General features: G+C 38.6%; 2 protein-coding genes across 4 annotated transcripts in view; both read right to left on the reverse strand.

Moving 5' to 3' along the window:
• LOC125271596 (NACHT, LRR and PYD domains-containing protein 3-like) overlaps positions 1 to 11,343 on the reverse strand; it is a 36,844-nt gene extending 25,501 nt beyond the window's left edge. For all 3 annotated transcript variants that reach the window (XM_048195706.1, XM_048195705.1, XM_048195704.1), the window contains exon 1: positions 11,217 to 11,343. The gene's annotated coding sequence lies outside the window, so the exon portion shown is untranslated. The remainder of the gene's footprint in view (positions 1 to 11,216) is intronic.
• Positions 1 to 18,912, reverse strand: part of LOC125271604 (NACHT, LRR and PYD domains-containing protein 3-like) — a 116,977-nt gene that overhangs the window by 76,298 nt on the left and 21,767 nt on the right. The gene's annotated exons all lie outside the window — the stretch shown is intronic.

The following is an 18,912-nucleotide window of genomic DNA, read 5'->3' on the forward strand; positions in this document are numbered from 1 at the left end:
TTAAATAAATGAATAGATAATACAAATAAAAAGTATTATAAGAAGTACAAAGAGATATTTTTAATAATCCAACATAAATATTACCTGTCTATGCCTCTAGACTCAATGCTCATTTTAACATTCTATAATCGAAGATATCACTGGAAGGTTTCCACCTAGAAATTTCCCAAGCCATGGTAGCCTAATGCATGTTTTTGAAGGATTGGATATCAGTCTGTTTATGTAGATATTCATCTGTAAAATTATCTGTTTAACGTGTTAGCCTAGTGCACGCGCACAATTAATTAATTCAGTGTTTTCTTCACACAGTCTTACCTCTAGCTTTTTTCGCGTTTTTACTTCCTTGCGCACCAGATAATTTATGAGGTCGTTTTGACATGTCGCCACTTCGCCCCTCGCTGATAGCACGTGCACGCATCCAGCACAAGCCATTAAACAAATCGGCACACGGGCCCTGGGTCTCACCTCGCTCCGGCCATCCTTCAGCCAGGTGTCAATCAATTGGGGGCGGGTGCAGTAAATGCCCTTATTTTGGATTTTTATATAATACAAATTACTAATACTAATTCGAAGTTTAGTTTGCTAAAGATATCAGCAGTTTGGTTATGTTTGTAACTTTTTTTTATCCCCTGGCCTCTTTGGCGCCCCCAAATGAGATTGCGCCCTTAGCATTTGCCTATACTGCCTATATAACAGGCCGGCTCTGCATGGGTCGGTGATTGTTTCCTCAGTGCTACAACACAATGTGTTTTCCTGCGAAAATTTGGGTGCATGTGTTGTTTTGCTGTGATCTACCAGCACAAATGGAAAATATATTCGCATGAGATCGCATTACAGCAGAGAATTCAAATGTCACAAAAGAGCTGTTCATCACCTCTGCGTTCGACATGCAAGCCGTGTGTATGTTTCCCTCAGCACAGCACGTGTGTTGTTTGTATTTTGCTCGCGATGCGGTCAGAACTGGAGTTTGAATACGAACACATGAAAAATACGATTGTTATAATATACAGGCGGAGCACGCATATGCTCGGTTTCAGCGCGGAGCTCCGCGATGAGTTTAACTCCCTCGGGTCGGCGGTCACGCCGGCGTGATCACCGCAGTTTTTTTCTAACCAGTGTGAAAGAGACTCAAAATACTCAGTCAATGTTGCACATTCAATTAAGAGCTATACACCATTTTAATCTGTGGAATATCTTCTTTTATTTGTGTACACTCAGAGTAAAAACAAAATGTTGTGCTTTTTGTAAAATAAAGAAAACTAACATGATGCGTGATCTCTCGTCTCCCTCTGAACGAAGTCCAATCTGATAGTTATCAGAAAATGAACTGTAACTTAGTGAATACTAATCACAAAAAAATTAGACTTATGTCTAAAAAAACGTTAAGATGTCAGGTTTTAAATCATGTAAGTCAAATCGAAACAAACATTCTCTGTTTATGTAATCTGTATGAAAAGAGAGCCATGTCAGAAGTCCGTGATTCAGCTCATTATCCGCTAATGCGGCCACGCCCGCGGAGCGAGCGCTATTCAGACGCAAATTCAGTCAATACATGCATACATCGTCTCAATCATGTATTTATTGTCTTGAAAAGTGTTTTGAATAGCCATAGTTAACGATCTCTGGCCTCTGTTAGTTCAGTTATTTCCTGGATTGCCTATTCTTCTTTAGCATTGGCATTTGTGGACTAAAAGTGCTCAGAGCGCCCTCCGGCTGCAAGTATGAATTGAAAACACAGTATCCAGCGTTCACAGTGATGACAATAAATATTGAATAAATATTACTCTTCTGTATAGAAAATTGACATAAACATGAGAATCCATCAATATTTCTCCAAATGTGCATGCTTTTAAGCTAAAAGCCTATATGAAATGCCATAGAGGTAACATAACTGTTCAGACACTTTGTATCATAGAAATGCATTATATTTTAAAGAATATAATAGAATACCATTATTTTAAATTGTAATAATATTTCACAGTATTGTTGTTTTTTCTGTATGTTTGATTGACATTATGATGAGCTTGAGACATGATCAACAGAGGGGTTTTTCACAGCCTACCTGTCTGAAAGAGCTCATTATTTATGCAGGTCATTAGAGCTCTTTATGTGATTCTTTTGTCTTCTCAGGTGAGAATCACCCATTATTCATGATTATTCATGCCTCCACGCGTACTGTGTTTCTTGACCAAAGATGTTTTAGAAAATTTAAATCTCTCTATTGTTTTATATGAAGGAGTAGGAATGATAATTTTTACATAATTTTGAAGCAAAAACTCTAGTCTACAACCTCCAATACCCAGAAGTCTTGTGAACACAGATTTAATATATATTTTTTGGCTTTATTTCAGTGAATTAAGTTTTTTGTTTTTTCAATAACCACGCATAAACGTTATTCCTTCAAAAATACAAACATGTACATACATGTTCCTTACATATTATTGTAGCCTAGTTTGTGCTGAATACAGTGTAATGACACTTTTTCCATTAATATGTTTATGAACAACTGAAAAAAGCACAAATGTCAGGGCATGTCAAAACTTCTCCAGGCCCCAAATCAGCCTCAGACCCCTGAGGGTTAATAACACTAGCCACGTGGCTCATAGCTCATACAGAATAAAGTATCCGTGTTTAAAGTTTTTATTTCACACATTCTCCTGCACCAAACATTAACCAGCACGGTGTAGTTATGCACACATATTTCATCAAGTCTTCTTCAAATGAATTATATGTGCAAACTGGACACTGATACGTGTATCTGAACACGATGACACGATTATTCTGATGAACAAAAGACTTAGAGAATGGACAAAAAAATAAGCCCTGTCTTTATTCTTTCTCTGTTAAACTATGTGTTGTTTATCATGAGACTGCAGTGCTCGTAAACATAATGAAAGTATTATTAGCCCTATTAAATATTCTTTCGCATTTCTCCCTTGTGCTTGGGAGTTTGTTGTCATTCTCTCCGTGCTCATATATTACTGTTCATTATTCTGTAATGAGTGTGTTGTATGTCTGTGCTTCATTGGTTGTTCTCTCCCCTCTTCCCCCCCTCTACACTCCCACTTTTCCAGAGCTTTACACGCCCATTTTAACAGAGTTTTTCCAGCTCAGAGGTGTGAACGACCAGGCTAAAACAGGGGGGTTTCATGACCCTTTAAAACGTTATAAATTCAAATAACGAGCTTCTGGCATATATTAAGATATTTTTCATAAAATCCGATGGCTAAGAGAGGCCTCCATTGCCAGCAAGATAATCAACACTTTCAATGACTATAAAGGTAGTAAAAACATTTTTAAACAGTTGCGGAAGAACAATCCCCCTCCTTCACAGCTCATTTCAAGTGAACGCCTCCCAAAACTCGTGCACGAGTATCGGAATACGAGTGATTACCACCGGCATTCGCTGTGTTATTAAGCCGGGCACACATTTTACGACTAGCTAAAACATTCTGACTATGCTCAACATACAGCGATAGTTTCCTGCTCCTGAAGCAGATTTATATACTTTCACATGGAATTTGAACACCGACTGTAATTGCAGACTAAACGAAACTGGCTCTGACTGGACGCGTTTGAGCGCGATCAGTCATAAGTATCAATTTACATTCATAATCGGCCTTACAATCGTTAAGCAGTGCACACACTTAGTGGATTCATTATGTCGGACTCACCGCAGGTAACTCATAATCTGCAGTTGTTACTCCTGTCTCCTGACAAAAACATTGCATGCGGCGCATGAAAGTTACTAGAGCGCGCAGTCGCGTGTCTCTCACAAGGAACGTCATGGCAGTGATTGACAAGCCAGAGGGCCAATCGTTTACGCGATGATCGCGTAAACGATTGGCTGATGTTTTTAAGGTCCTACCTCGTGCACAGATGATGTATATTAATATTATTACTTTCAGTGCACCTAATAAATAGTCTTTTATCAGTTAGTAAAGACAGTTTCAAGTAATATTGCAAAAATGTATAAAACAAAACATCGTCTTTACCACCTTTAATGCATCCACAGTGTTTCCCACAGGATTTTGTGAGACTGTGGTGGGTGGACATCGGTTCCTCTAGGGGGGTCCGGGGGCTTGCCCCCCCGGAGGAAAATTTTGTACATTTTAAATTTAAATGCATGAATCTAGTGCATTCTAAGAGCAAAAATAAGTGACTAGATCAATGAAGAAATTTGTTCTCTTGTAAACAATTTTGTGCTCTAATAGTAATTTATTTATTGCTGATGGTTGGGCACATTAGTCATGTACACAACATAGAGTAGGCTAAGATACATTTTGGGCGCTGCGGCATATTAAATATATGATAAATAGTTTTTCTGCGTGAGAAATACAATGTGTGGTGGGAGTGCGTGACAAAAGACCGAAATGAGTGACTGTCACGCTCAATGCGTGACACTTGAGAGCCCTGGTCACATGACTGTTTTAAGCTGATCATGTAATTTGGTGATGGGCGTGTGATGGGTGCGCGATTCAACATGGCAGCATGCCGCTGCTAAAAGAAAGACAAACTTTTTCTAGACTTTATTTTATTTTTTTTATTTATTTTTTTTCTCTTCAACTCTTCAATTCCTCTTTTTCCCCGGCCAAGACATCACCCGATTAAAACCTGGATTACGACTCAGAACTGGACCACCTGGAGGATTACATTGACAAATTTTACAATAGACTATGTACAATGGGCCGGTCACGCAAAGCCAAAAAACCGCGCACTTCGGACTCTCCCATATCAACTGATTCTTCATCGTCACCAATATCCACTCCTATCAAAACTAACTGCTGTTCCGACGTACTTTTATCAATCAACGAACGCTTATCTAATTTGGATTCTAGACTATCACTCATCGAAGTACTCCACAAAGAATTCCAAAACCTTCGCCATAGCCTGGAATATAGTCAACAACAAGTCGATTAAAAAGCTCCGTGGACACACTCACCGCTAAACTTTCAACTGTAGCCACTCAACTCACCTCCGTCACCGCCGAAAACAAAACTATACAAGAAACCATCCTGGATCTACAGTCACGCAGTATGAGAGACAATTTAATCCTCTCTGGCATTCCCGAATCATCCACCGAAGACCCCGAAAAATCTGTCAAGGACTTCATGGTTAACCAGCTCAAACTTACACCAGAGACTGTCGAACAAATCACCTTCCATCGCGTACACCGTTTAGGACAGAAACCCCTCAACTCCAACCGACCCCGGCCCATCATCGTCAAATTTGAACATTTCAAACAAAAAGTACTGGTTCAGCGACAAGGCCGGCAGCTAAAAGGGACTCATTACGGACTCAAGGATCAATTTCCACAAGAGATCATCCGCCGACGTAAGCTACTCTTTCCCATCCGCAAATCAATGATCAATCAAGGTAAAAAAGCAATAATTACAGTAGACAAACTATATATTGATGGACAATTATTCAGAGAAAAAGACACTACCCCCTGGCTTTATTAATTTCAGAAACTGTGAAGTGATGTATAGACAATAGACCCCCTGCCCCTCTCTCACTCTAACTCTATCATCCCCCCTTTCCTTCCCCCCCCCCTTTTTTTTTTTTTTCTCCTTCCTCTCTCTACCACTCCTCTTGTCTATTTATACTCTTAACATCAAACCACTTGCACCACACGCATACATTGTACACTAAATGCACCAAATTAGCCTTTTTTGCTCGTTGTTTACATGTTTTGTTGTTGGTCATGGGAATCTATGTTTGTCCTGTTTTGTTTGTTTGTTTTTTCATTTGGCACACACACACACACACACACACACCCACACAGACACAGACTTATACTCACACAACATAATTATGAAGTTCACACTATAGGTTCATGCAATTAAAATTCTTAACTTGGAACATTCGTGGAGTTGGCTCACAAACAAAAAAAAAACAAAGTCCTAAATTACCTAAAAAATACACAAGCTGATATATGTCTAATACAGGAAACGCACTTCTCACAATCTACACAAAACAGCTTAAAAACTACACATTTTAACCACTGTTTTTCCTCATACTATAATTCAAAACAAAGAGGTGTATGCATCTTAATAAACAAAAAAATACAATTTAACCACCATACAACCATTTCAGATCCTGAAGGCTGTTTTATCATTATCAACATTTCAATCAACAATAATCCAATAACAACATTTATGGACCAAACTCTGATGACCCCTCCTTCTTTACAAATTTCTTTTCCTCTCTTTCAAACATTGCTAGCAGTCCAATAATTATAGGAGGAGACTATAACACCGTAATCAATCCACCATTGGACAGGTCAAAACATACAGGCAAATTCTGGCAGTCCTCCAAAACAATAAAACAGTTCATGAGTGATTTTGGTCTTGGCGATGGTTGGAGGCTACAACACCCATTCGCCAGAGAGTATACGTTTTATTCTAATGTCCACCAAACCTACTCACGCATTGATTTCTTTCTAACCAGTAATTCAGTCATACCAAATATCATAGAAACCAAAATTCATCCCATCAATATTAGTGACCATTCTCCGGTAACTCTCACATGGAACACACCCGCCATACAGAAGCACCCCGGTAGATGGCGTTTTAATACATCACTCTTGAAGGACCCAGAATTTGACAGCTACTTCAAGAGAGAGTGGACATCCTTCCTTGAAATAAATGACTCTCCAAAGTCACCAGCATCACTGCTCTGGGAAACATGGAAAGAAGTATTACGGGGGAAAATTATTTCATATTCAGTTCATAAAAAAAAGAAGGAAAAAGAAAAAGAAGTCCAACTAGAAGAAAAAATAAAAGAATTGGAAATTTTACATGCAAATAACCCATCAGAAACCATCCATAAAGAATTAAGAAAAAATAAATGCTTGCTTAATGAAATAATAAATAAAAGAAACCAGTTTCTTATTCACAGACTTCGTCACAAGACTTTTCACCATAGTAACAAATCCGGAAAATATTTAGCCAGTCAAATAAAAAGAAATAAAGAAAAAACAGCTATAACGTCTATTAGAAACTCAGCAGGGAAGCTAACCAATTCACCAATTGAGATAAACAAAATATTTGAAGAATACTACAAAAAATTATACTCATCTGATCTGGACCCAAACCAAGAAGACATAAACCAATTCCTCGATAACATCCTACTACCAAAACTCAACCCGGAACAAATTAACTCTCTCGAATTACCAGTCACTGAAAAAGAACTCCACTCCGCGTTGAAACACATGCAAAATAATAAGGCACCAGGACCGGATGGCTTCCCTGCTGAGTTCTACAAACATTTTTGGTCAACCTTATTCCCATTATTCAGTAGAACAATAACAGAAATAAAACAAAATGCTAAATTCCCATCCCACATGAACACAGCGCTTATATCACTCATCCCTAAACCCAACAAAGACCACACCCTCACATCTAACTACCGTCCTATTTCACTTATAAATGTCGACATAAAAATCATCAGCAAAGCATTATCCCATAGAATTGAAAAAATTATACCATATATCATCCATCCCGATCAGACCGGCTTTATAAAAGGTAGACACGCATCCAACAATACTCGCAGATTATACAATTTAATGCATTACTCATCAGTACAACAGAAAGATACACTCATTGCCACATTAGATGCAGAAAAAGCTTTCGACAGGGTCAACTGGAAATTTTTATTCACCACACTACAAAAATTTGGCTTTGGAGAGTCATTTATTAACTGGATCACGATTTTATACACATCACCATCTGCCACAGTCACAACCAATGGACTAACATCACAAAGCTTCACACTGCACAGGGGGACGAGGCAGGGATGTCCACTCTCTCCATCTCTATTCACCATTTTTATTGAACCCCTAGTAGCAGCCATCCGCCAAAACCCATCGATCAAAGGTATTGAAACACCACAACAAACACATAAAATCTCACTTTATGCAGATTATATTCTACTATTTATACAAAAACCGTTAGTATCCACTCAAGAAATAATTAAAACAATCCAGTCCTTTTCAAAGATCTCAGATTATGCAATAAATTGGAACAAATCATCCATCCTCCCTTTACATAAAACCAAATGGGATGTGGCGCCCCACCAATCACCTATACCTATATGTCATGATCACATCACTTACTTAGGCATCAAAATTTCCTCCAGACTGTCAGAATTGGTAACACTCAACTTCACACCACTGCTAAAAAAAATAGAAGATGACTTGCTTCGATGGCTCAACCTTCCAATCTCCATAATTGGCAGGATAGCGGCAATAAAGATGACAATTTTAACAAAAATCAATTATCTATTCTCAATGATTCCAACCCACCCCACACTCACCTGGTTTAAATCACTAGACTCCATCATCACTCACTTCTACTGGAAAAATAAAACGCCAAGGATAAAACTCGCTACACTACAAAAAAACAAGGATCAAGGAGGACTAGAAGCACCAAACTTTCATTACTACTCAATGGCTAACCAACTGCAATACATATACAAATGGATCCACCCCACCCAATCCGATATTATATGGCTAGATATAGAACAGTCACTATGCAAAGAATTAAATATAGCTGATATACCGTTCCTTTCTAAATCAATCAAACAGCACACATGTTTTGATGCTGTAACAATAACTTCCACTCTGACAGCCTGGTGGAAATTTCACCAAATCACAAATTCTATACAAGCTCCGTCTAACCTCACCCCACTGTGGAACAATCCTGACTTCATAAGCAATAAAAAAATACTGAACTTCCGCACATGGGCTGAAAAAGGTATCACTCACATTAAACATATTTTCAAATCCAACACATTAACAACATTTCCGCAGTTGGCCCAGGAGTTTGGCATCAGGAGCAATGAATTTTTAAAATACCTACAAATCAAATCTTCTGTTCTGGCAAAAATAAACATCAGAGCCACAAACTTAGAACTTCCACCCGCAATATCAGACTTGGTTAACATTCCATCCCAAAAGAAACTTCTCTCTAAAATATACAAAATCATTTCAAATCAACTTCAGACCATATACTTGGCAACAATAAAATGGGAAAATGATCTCTCAATAGCTCCTGATGCCAACTTCTGGACCCAAATCTGCAAAAACATCTATCTTATGTCCAAAAATGCTAATCTACAATTAATACAATACAAAACACTTCACAGAACACATTACACGGGCAATAGATTAGCTAAAATGGGTTTTGCATCAGAAATTTGCACACATTGCAGTCAGAAATCCACAGATACATACATCCATGCAACCTGGCACTGCACTCCCATTGAACAGTTTTGGGAAGAGGTAACACAGTCACTATCCACTTTAGTGGGTTGCCACATCCCACTATCGCCCTCTCTCTGCTTGCTAGGGGACCTCACAATAATTACTGAAAAATCTATAAATTTTAAAATTCTCCTAATAGCTCTAACCATCGCCAAGAAAACTATCCTCATGAACTGGAAAACTCGCAACAACATACACATTAACCACTGGAAAAATCTCCTTACTGACTTCATTACATTTGAATATACATCTCCCTCCTATAATTATTCATCTGAAACTGACCTCTGTCATCCAACACTTTCTGACCTCTTACAACTCTGAATCCCTTCTCTATCCTCAACTTCAACTCCTCCCACCTTATAATCAAACCACAGATATTACTGCATTGCTGTTATTGTTGTCATCATTTTCATACTTTTATTAATGTTATTGTTATGATTGCTATTATTGTTTGTTGTTATCATTGTCATTATTGTTTTATTTATTGTTGCTCTTATCACTCTTATCATTGCCATTGTCATCATCATTGTCATCATCATCATCATCATTATTATTATTATTATTATTATTATTATTATTATTATTATTATTATTGCTATTTTGGAATAACTAACCTGGTTTTCATTGTCAATACCACTATATTTAAAACACTGGATTATTTCCAATCCCCCCCTAATCTTCTCGTGTTTCTAATGCACCACAACGTAGAAGAGAAAATATATATACATACATTGAAAAACCTCACAAACACTCAGGCAGGTGAGACAGGCAAGAAGTGGTTCACTGGGACAGCAGCTCTGTCCCAGGTTGACACACTCGCACAATGTCCCCCTTCTTTTAATGCACCTTAGACACTACACATAACATACAAAAAAAAAAAAAAAAAAAAAAAGAACATAGGTACCGAAAAGATGCAGGGGGGAGAATTATATTATATTATATTATATTATATTATATTATATCACTAGCTGAAATTAATTGATTCATTGAAGAGTGGTGTGACATTGGTAATCATTACATCGGACAAAAAAAAAAAAAAAAAAAAAAAAAAAAAAAACTTGACTAATGCCAGAATAGTGATGGTGGGTGAGTGGTGGTAATGGTGATGACAATGATAATAAATGGGCACACACACACACACACACAGATACAGATACGCACACACTTATACATTTACATCTTTTTTGTTCACTTCTAGAATTATGGAACTACTAGATTGTTGGTCACTGCACTATTAGAGTCTGTACATCTGTCTGTCTGTTAATAAAAAATAAAAAATAAGTATGTCTTTAGCAGCTTTCTGGACAAAAGAGGCCTCACTGAGCCATCGGATTTCATCAAAAATATCTGAATTTGTGTTCTGAAGATGAACGTGTGAAACGACAAATGATTAGTAATTAATGACAGAAGTTTCATTTTTGGGTGAACTAACCCTTTAACAGCTGATGGTTTGTAATGGTTTTGTAGTGGAAATCATCAGCATTTCTGTAATGATTTCTATTGTTTGATTGTTTTCTCCAGCATATTATTTATCTTGTTATATTATTAATATTTATCCTTTAAATAACACAGTAACACCTCACTGGAGAGTAGTTTTGATCAAACACACATCAGTGTGTCATAATCGATCTTTCACTGAAGCTGATGGTCTGTGGATCGAGTCTGGCTTACAGAAGCAAGATTAAGGTTTAGTTTTTACTGTAAATCTTTACATTTCCAGCTTGTATATTTGTGATTGTGAAGAATCCGTTCATTAATCTCAGATAAAAGCAGAATCCCTAGAGCTCGATATCGTTATAATCCTGAAGATGAACTTTTGCACTTTTACATGCGTCACAACTCAATCAAATTACGTTGATATTTGAAATCGAGTTTAATATGATAGTGACGCAAAAGTTAAAACATTGTACGATAATATGACATGATATCAGAAGCTGATAAATGAACTTACCGTCATGTGATATTTATGTGTGTTTCAAGACTTCTGAAGGTGAATTCAGATTTCCTAAGGATCTTCTTTACTTTCGGTTTCGACACAGGGTGTTTCCACAGAATGCGCATGCGCAGAGCGACACGCGTCATAATCTGAAGACCACGCCCACCGGGGGGGGGGGACAATCCAACCGTCTCCATTGACTTTGTAATGCATGAGGCTGCCTCTTTGTCTTTTCTGACTTATTACAAAAAACAGAACAATGTCTAAAAGCTTCTGTGTGACAAGGTGCACAGCTAACAAGCTAAAAAACCCAGAAATAAGTTTTTATAAGCTGTCGATCCCAAAAAATGAATGTTTAAGGACATAAAAGTGGATACAGGCAGTGAGACAGAGCGCAAATGGTCATAATTACTTTAAGAAATACACTGGAGGGGGTCGTAATCGGCGACAACATATGCTAAACAAACCAACAAAAACAAACCATTCATTATTTTTTACCATGTCAAAGAATTATTTCACCTGTCGCCAATTACGTTCCCCTCCAATGCATTTCTTATAGTAATATGACCCGTTGCTCTCTGTCTCACTGCCTGTTTCCACTTTTATGTTTTATGGGGGTCGACAGCTTATAAAAACTTATTTCTGGGTTTTTTAAGTTTGTTAGCTGTACACCTTGTCACACAGCAGCTTTTAGACATTGTTCTGTTTTTTGTAATAAGTCAGAAAAGACAAGGAGGCAGCCTCATGCATTACAAACTCAATGGAGACGATTGGATTGTTTTCCCCCCCGGTGGGCGTGGCTTTCAGATTAACATAAACGCGCTCTGTCTCTATACCCATCTCTCTTCTTCTTATAGTTTTCTAGTGTGTTTCTATTATTAAGGATGTTTAGCGCCACCTGCTGAATACTGGAGTGAGTGACATCATGATTGCTTTCATCTGTTATTCTTTATTTCTATTAAAGGCGCTCTAAGCGATTTGACGCGTTTTTAGGCCCAATTTTTTTTTTGTCACATACCGCAAACATCTCCTCACTGTGCGCTAGCTGCCTGTCCCCTGAACACGCTGTAAAAAAACGCGGTCTCTGTAGTCGCCACAAGCTCCGAAAACTGCAATAAAAACAAACTGGTGCAGCCTGGACCACTTAACATAATAAACATGCTCCAGCCAATAACCGACAAGCAGCGTCAATACGCAAGCTACTTACATTTTAAATGCGCGTTCATGACTGTTTCAGGAAGCACGGAGGGGAGGGCCAGGAGGAGTAGGAGGGAGGGTCTAGCTAGCCTCTGTTTTGTTTGACAACACTTCGAACGTCAACAGGAAGTTACTCCGCTCAGAATCACTTAGAGCGCTTTTAAATAAACAAAGAAAGATTAAAATTAAATAAACAAAGAAAGAAGCCGTCAAAATACAGAAGAAACAAACAAGAAAAACAAGACAAAGAAAGTGCAGGACAATGGTGTATATAGGTGTGAATATATTGACAAGGACAATACAAAGACAGAGGTATATTTCAATGTTTTAAAGCCTTCTAGATACACAGTTAGAAAGAGTCCCAAATAACTTAAGCAAAACATCATTAATGTTTCCATCAGAGATTGGTCTCCATCTTCTTGTTTCTGTAGAGAATTAAAGGTAAAGAATCATTTGATAAGTGTTTTACACAAAATCATTTTGATAATAGTCAATTATACGGACCTGTATTGTGTGTTAAACAGGACAGTTCAGTGTGTGTTCATACAGAAATCTTAGTAATCGACACATTACCAGAGCTTTAGCCTTATGTTTTTCCAACTACACCTAAAAATAATGGCATTACTATCACATATGTTCATAACTTCATGAAAGTCAGTTGTTGTGAAGTAAAAGAGTTTGTGATCAAGTTTCCCTCAGAAAAGCTCTTTGTGCTCGAGCTGTGATCAACTTTGAACAGTTTTTAGCGCGAGGAGAATTTATGTCTCTGTTTACAATGCTGAAATATTATAATTACTAAAGTTAAATGTTTGTTTGTAAGCTATTCTTTAATTGTTCACGTCTGTAATGACAATTATAATAATCACCAGAACATGTCCAGGTCACATTCACTACAAAATCACAAGAAAAGAACAAAGTTTTGAACAACATGAGGGCAAATACATGATGACAAAACTTTATTTATGAGTGAACTGAATATATAAAGACACACACACACACACACACACACACACACAGATGTTGGTATACTGAGATAATGATATTTTCCATCCTTCACACTCAAACTCTCACAGAAACCTTTAACTCCAAACAAACCCCTCAAACCTCATAGAATCATTTTTGCATTTTACATTTTTAATAAACCATTGTTCTGATTGTTTATTTAGCCATTTGAATTATGGGACAGCTGGGACGCCCTCATAATGTAGGGATAGAAACCTGAACACATTTACATTATCACACTATAAGTGCTTTAAACCAGTATAAGCACACATACTCAGAGGAACACCACATTAACCATAGTAAAATCAGTGTAATGCTCATCCTCAAGTGCCTTATTTCTTGAACAACAGACAAATAACAACAGTGATATTTATGATTCATAATCATCTCTCAGCCTTTCTTCTTCACCAGGAGTGAAGGAGGATCCTGACGACTGAACACACTTCTGAATCTGCTGCTGAACACACAAACACCTGTAGAAATGACATTAGATTTCAGAAGAGCAGCACAGACTCCATTAATAACTGAGAGAATGAAAAACACAAACTCCACATAATCCAAGAAAGACTCAATAAGGCCGAGTCTGAAACTACAGCCTCTACTGAGAATCAAAGCTTGAGATTGAAACAAACACTCACTGATATCTGATGTCTTCCTTCAGCTGATTCTGTCCAATCAGAGGAGGATTCATTATGATCAGAAATATTTCACTCATTTCAGTTCATCAGATTGACCCAGAACACCTGATTATAAATACATGCAGATATCAGCTTTACTTTGGCATGAACATTAACAGATATTTGAGTCAATAAAATTACTAAAACTAAAATAAACAAAATAACTCAATAATTTTAGTTTTTTTTGTTTTGTTTTTTAAATAAAACCTAATAAATAGTACAAAAATTTAATAATACTAAAACTGAAATTCAGTTGAAAATAATATAAAAATTTGGCTTCGTTCAGGTGGCCTGATGTTGGAGGAAGACTGAGACTGTTGTAGAGACATGAAGCTCAGAGAACATATTCTTCACTGCTAAATATCTGTGCTTCAGCATTATTATACAACAAATCAGATTTCAGCTGTCTTCTATCAGGAGAAATAAAGGAAAGGATCATAAGGACACAGAAATAGTGCTAATGACACAGAAGTGGCACAACTTACCCAACATTAGGGGTTAAGCACTGTATGATATCACTGAGGAAAATATTAGTTTTTTTGTGTGTTATTTCATGACAGTCTTACTTTACAGCATTCAGAATACATGCGATTCAAACCATTCAAAATATTTCCATGCAGTGAAGTATCCAAAATATCCCAATGTTAAATTCTGAGACAACAAAATAAAGTTAACAAAAAAAAGACCTTTTATTTGTTAAAGAAAATATTGAAGGTTCCTCATTGCAGTTCTTATCTTCAAACATTGTGTGTTTGAGAGGAATATTATCACATGAAAAAAGAGCTGGACTCTTGCCACAACTATCCTTTTTAATAAAATTTTACAAAACATTACATTTCTTTATGTACAAAAAATATACATCAGCAATTCACCAGCTTCGTGCCCAGACTAAACTTACCAATTCACATCATTAAATGAATGCACAGCTGATATAAAAATTGGATGACCAGTAATTTACTAAATTCAGAAAAAACAGAGATTCTAATTATTGGACCAAAAACCTCTGCACAAAATAACCTAGAATACTGTCGAACACTTGATGGCTGCTCTGTTCAGTCTTCGTCGTCAGTCAGGATCCTCTTTGACACCAATCTTTCCTTTGAAAGCATTCATGACATCTCTGTTTTCTCCAGAGCTGCTGTATCGATAAATGAACTAAGGCTGTTTACACGACAATGATGAACTAAAAATAGGAAAGTTTCTCTTTTTTCTCCTTAAGTTGATCTAACTTAACAAATAAACACAGAGAGATATGTCCAACGTGTGCTCTCTAAGCATGACTTTATTACAGTGCCTGGTTTACCACTTCCCCCACCTAACCACAAGGGGGCAACGTTACATCATGTGTCCTATAAAATCCCTTAACACTACATCCCCCTTTCTAAGATCATTTGTACTGATATATAACTCATGATTAAACTAACCCCTCTGTACTGTAACAGGCTATATCAAAAGTTAACTGTTCCCAATTCAAACTGTTGCACTATGCATAAGGCAACATAACCCATTGTCTTTTTTTCAAATATTCTTGTTGTAGGGTCTGCACAGTCTCAAGGATGAGCAGGTCCCACCATAAACTGTGTTTAAGCCTCAATTCACGGAACTTTGGTTTGTAAATCTTACATCGATTCCGGCCCGGCAGACACTAATGGATCACGAGACTCTTTTTATGACTGTTTCGATAAGTCCCAAACCTCTCCTCCGCGACTTCAAAGGGGGTGCAACACCACGGATCGGGTTTCTAGGGACCAGGTCCAAATTCCAAACGGTCATAAAAGGAAAATACACGCACACACCCACAGACACACACACACACACGGCTCCCCTACATAGAGACTATGCACAAACATTATACCTACAAATATGAATGTATCTGCCATTGTAGTGCTCGCTGCATGTATGTGTTACTAGTGTAGAATTGTAGAATTGACTGTAGTAGGTTAGTTTTCATGTGAAACTGTAGTAATAGAGTGTAAAGGGTATCTTCTTTATATGACGAGAGACACCTGTCGAGTTTGATTTCTCCGTAAAGCTGTGAATCCGAGCTATTCACTGATGTACGCTACATTTCTGTCAAATGCATCGTTCAATGTTTAATAACACTATGAAGAAAATGCACTGATTCAACATACCATAAATTTATTCGGGAGACAGGACAAAGGAATGTGGAAACCCGCCAAATTGCAACGCTAGCATTGGAGAACGTTATCAAGAAGGCGTTCTGGTCTGTTGTCTTTAAAACACCATGACACGCGTCTTTTGGTGGCACAAGTTTTCTGCACGAGTTCCTGCCGTCAAGACGGACTCTCTTCTTTATTTTCCGGTCATATTACAACAGTTAAACCTTCGTTTGAAACTTCGCCGAAACAACCTCCGGAAGAAGAAGCAACTATCAAACCGAGCGCTCCGAAACTCCAAGCACCCTGACTAACCTATGCAAGTATAACGTTTTTACGATTTTAAATACTGAGTTTCCTTGCTGGCTCTTAAAGGTGAACTGTTGCAATTTGACCTGCTTTGATCATCTCTTTCGTTTCTGCCTTTCCTTCTACTTTGTATGTATTTGTATTTACTTGTGTCCATTTAGCCGTATAACCTGTGTATTACCCGTTTCGTATATTAAACTCATTATATCCATGCTTTTTGTTCACTTGCTCATTTTAGCAACAACTGAGTCACTTTAACGTTCTGATCCTAATATCCTTGCTCTATATTTGGAGGCTATGATAGAAAGTTAGTCTCCCGGCCCGAGAATAACATTTCTGTCGTGATAATCTGTGGATAATTTTCCGTTTCGGTGGACGAACTGATAGTTTCCACATAATTATTAAACCAGAACTAATCATATATGTGATTGATTATAATTCGTTGTAGTTAATTCACCATATATGTTTAATTCCCCGTTGGGTCGATTTATGAACGTCATAAAGCTTTCTGAATTGTGATATTCATATTTCATCCATAAATTGATTAATAACTGTACATCGCTACATTGTAGAACTTAAGAACAATAAGCAAATGAACATTAACTCAAAATCTGAACCAAGAAGGTGGGGTAGACTGCCCAATCCTTCTACTGAGTGTGGGGGTTTATTCTGCCCTGAAGAAATCACTCAGTCTCACCAGGGGTACCAGCTATTTAGCCACAAAGTCCTTCAGGTACCCTGGAGGTCGTCTCTCTCTTGCAGGGTAACATGCCAGAGGCTCAGGACCGCATGGTTGAACTGGGCCCTGCTCTGCATGATCTGACCTCACTGGCTGACCAGAAGATTGCTCTGGCTCTGGTAGGATGGTCTGCACTGCTGGCACGGTTTCGGCGCAGGTTCCCTCTGGGAGTGTCAATGACGTATGACCTTGGTGCTTCCGCCTGTCTTATCACTGTCCCCTTCTCCTTTGTGTCCTTTACCCAGACATGGTTGCCTGGTGTTAGTCTTGTGAGATGTTGAGCTCTGTGTCTTTTGTTGAAGTTCCAGCTCAATCTCAGTCTCTTTTTCTGTTCCTCCTCTTTGAGTTTGGTTATGTCAGTCCAGCCTGGGTTGAGAGATGACAGAGTGACCGGAACTGTTGTTCTGAGCTGCTGGCCCATTGACAGTTGTGCTGGACTGTACCCGTTGGTGAGTGGTGTGGCTCTGTAAGCCATGAGTGCCAGATATGGGTCTTTTTCTTTCTGGAGGAGGCCTTTAACTGTCCGCACAGCTCTCTGCCTCTCCATTGCTCTGAGCGTATCTGGGGCTGGACGTTGTGTGTGTGAACCCCCACTGTGTTGCGAACTGAGTGAAGCATTCAGACGAGAACTGGGGTCCATTATCTGTCATGACCTCGGACGGTATGCCATGCCTGGCGAAGATAGACTTGCAATGTTCCACTACTGCTAATGAAGTTGTAGATGTGAGTTTAGCTACCTCAATGAAACGGGAAAAGTAGTCTTCCACCAATAAATACTGGTTATCATTCCACTGAAACAAGTCAGCACCCACCTTCACCCATGGTCTATCAGGGAATTCTGTAGGCAGCAGTGGCTCTTTGGGGTTGATTATTTCTTTTGCACAAGTGTCGCAGCCCTCGACCACTTTCTGAAGCTGTGTACACAGTCCCGGCCACCAGACAGATTGCTTGCCTCTTTCACGACACTTTGCTATACCTTGGTGTCCTGCGTGCAGTTTCTGAAGGATATCTGTCTGTAGCAGCTTGGGAATAACTAGTCTACATCCTTTCAGTAATAAGCCGTTATCCACTGATAGCTCTTCCTCGACATGTGCGTACGGTAGGTAAGCTCTGTCTATTGTGGATCTGTCTGGCCAGCCCTCAGTACAGCACCTTTTCACTTTGCTCAGTATTTCATCACAATCTTGATGTTCCCTTATTTCTTGTAGCCTCTTTTCTGTAGCTGGGAGGGTTGACATGATCATGTTTACATACAGGTTGACTTCCTCTTCCTGCTCCGGCTGCCCTCTGTCTCAGACGGTGCCCTTGATAACACGTCCGCCGTGGCCAACTTCTTGCCAGCCACATGGGAGATGGAGAAACTGAAAGCCATCAGTCTCATTTTGAGTCTCTGAATGCGTGGCGGGAGCTCATCCAGGCTCCTGGAGCCTAGTAACGGAACCAGAGGCTTGTGGTCCGTTTCAACGTGGAATGTGATGCCCACCAGGAAGTCTGAGAAACGCTCGCACACCCATGTGATTGCCAAAGCCTCTTTCTCAATCTGTGCGTACCTTTTCTCAGTGTCTGTGAGTGCTCTGGAGCTATACGCGACTGGCTTGAGGTGGCCATCCTCCTGTCTCTAGAGTAGCACAGCTCCCAGTCCAAATGACGACGCTTCAGCTGAGACGACC

This window comes from Megalobrama amblycephala, linkage group LG7 (genome assembly GCF_018812025.1).
Source record: "Megalobrama amblycephala isolate DHTTF-2021 linkage group LG7, ASM1881202v1, whole genome shotgun sequence".
NCBI lineage: Eukaryota > Metazoa > Chordata > Actinopteri > Cypriniformes > Xenocyprididae > Megalobrama > Megalobrama amblycephala.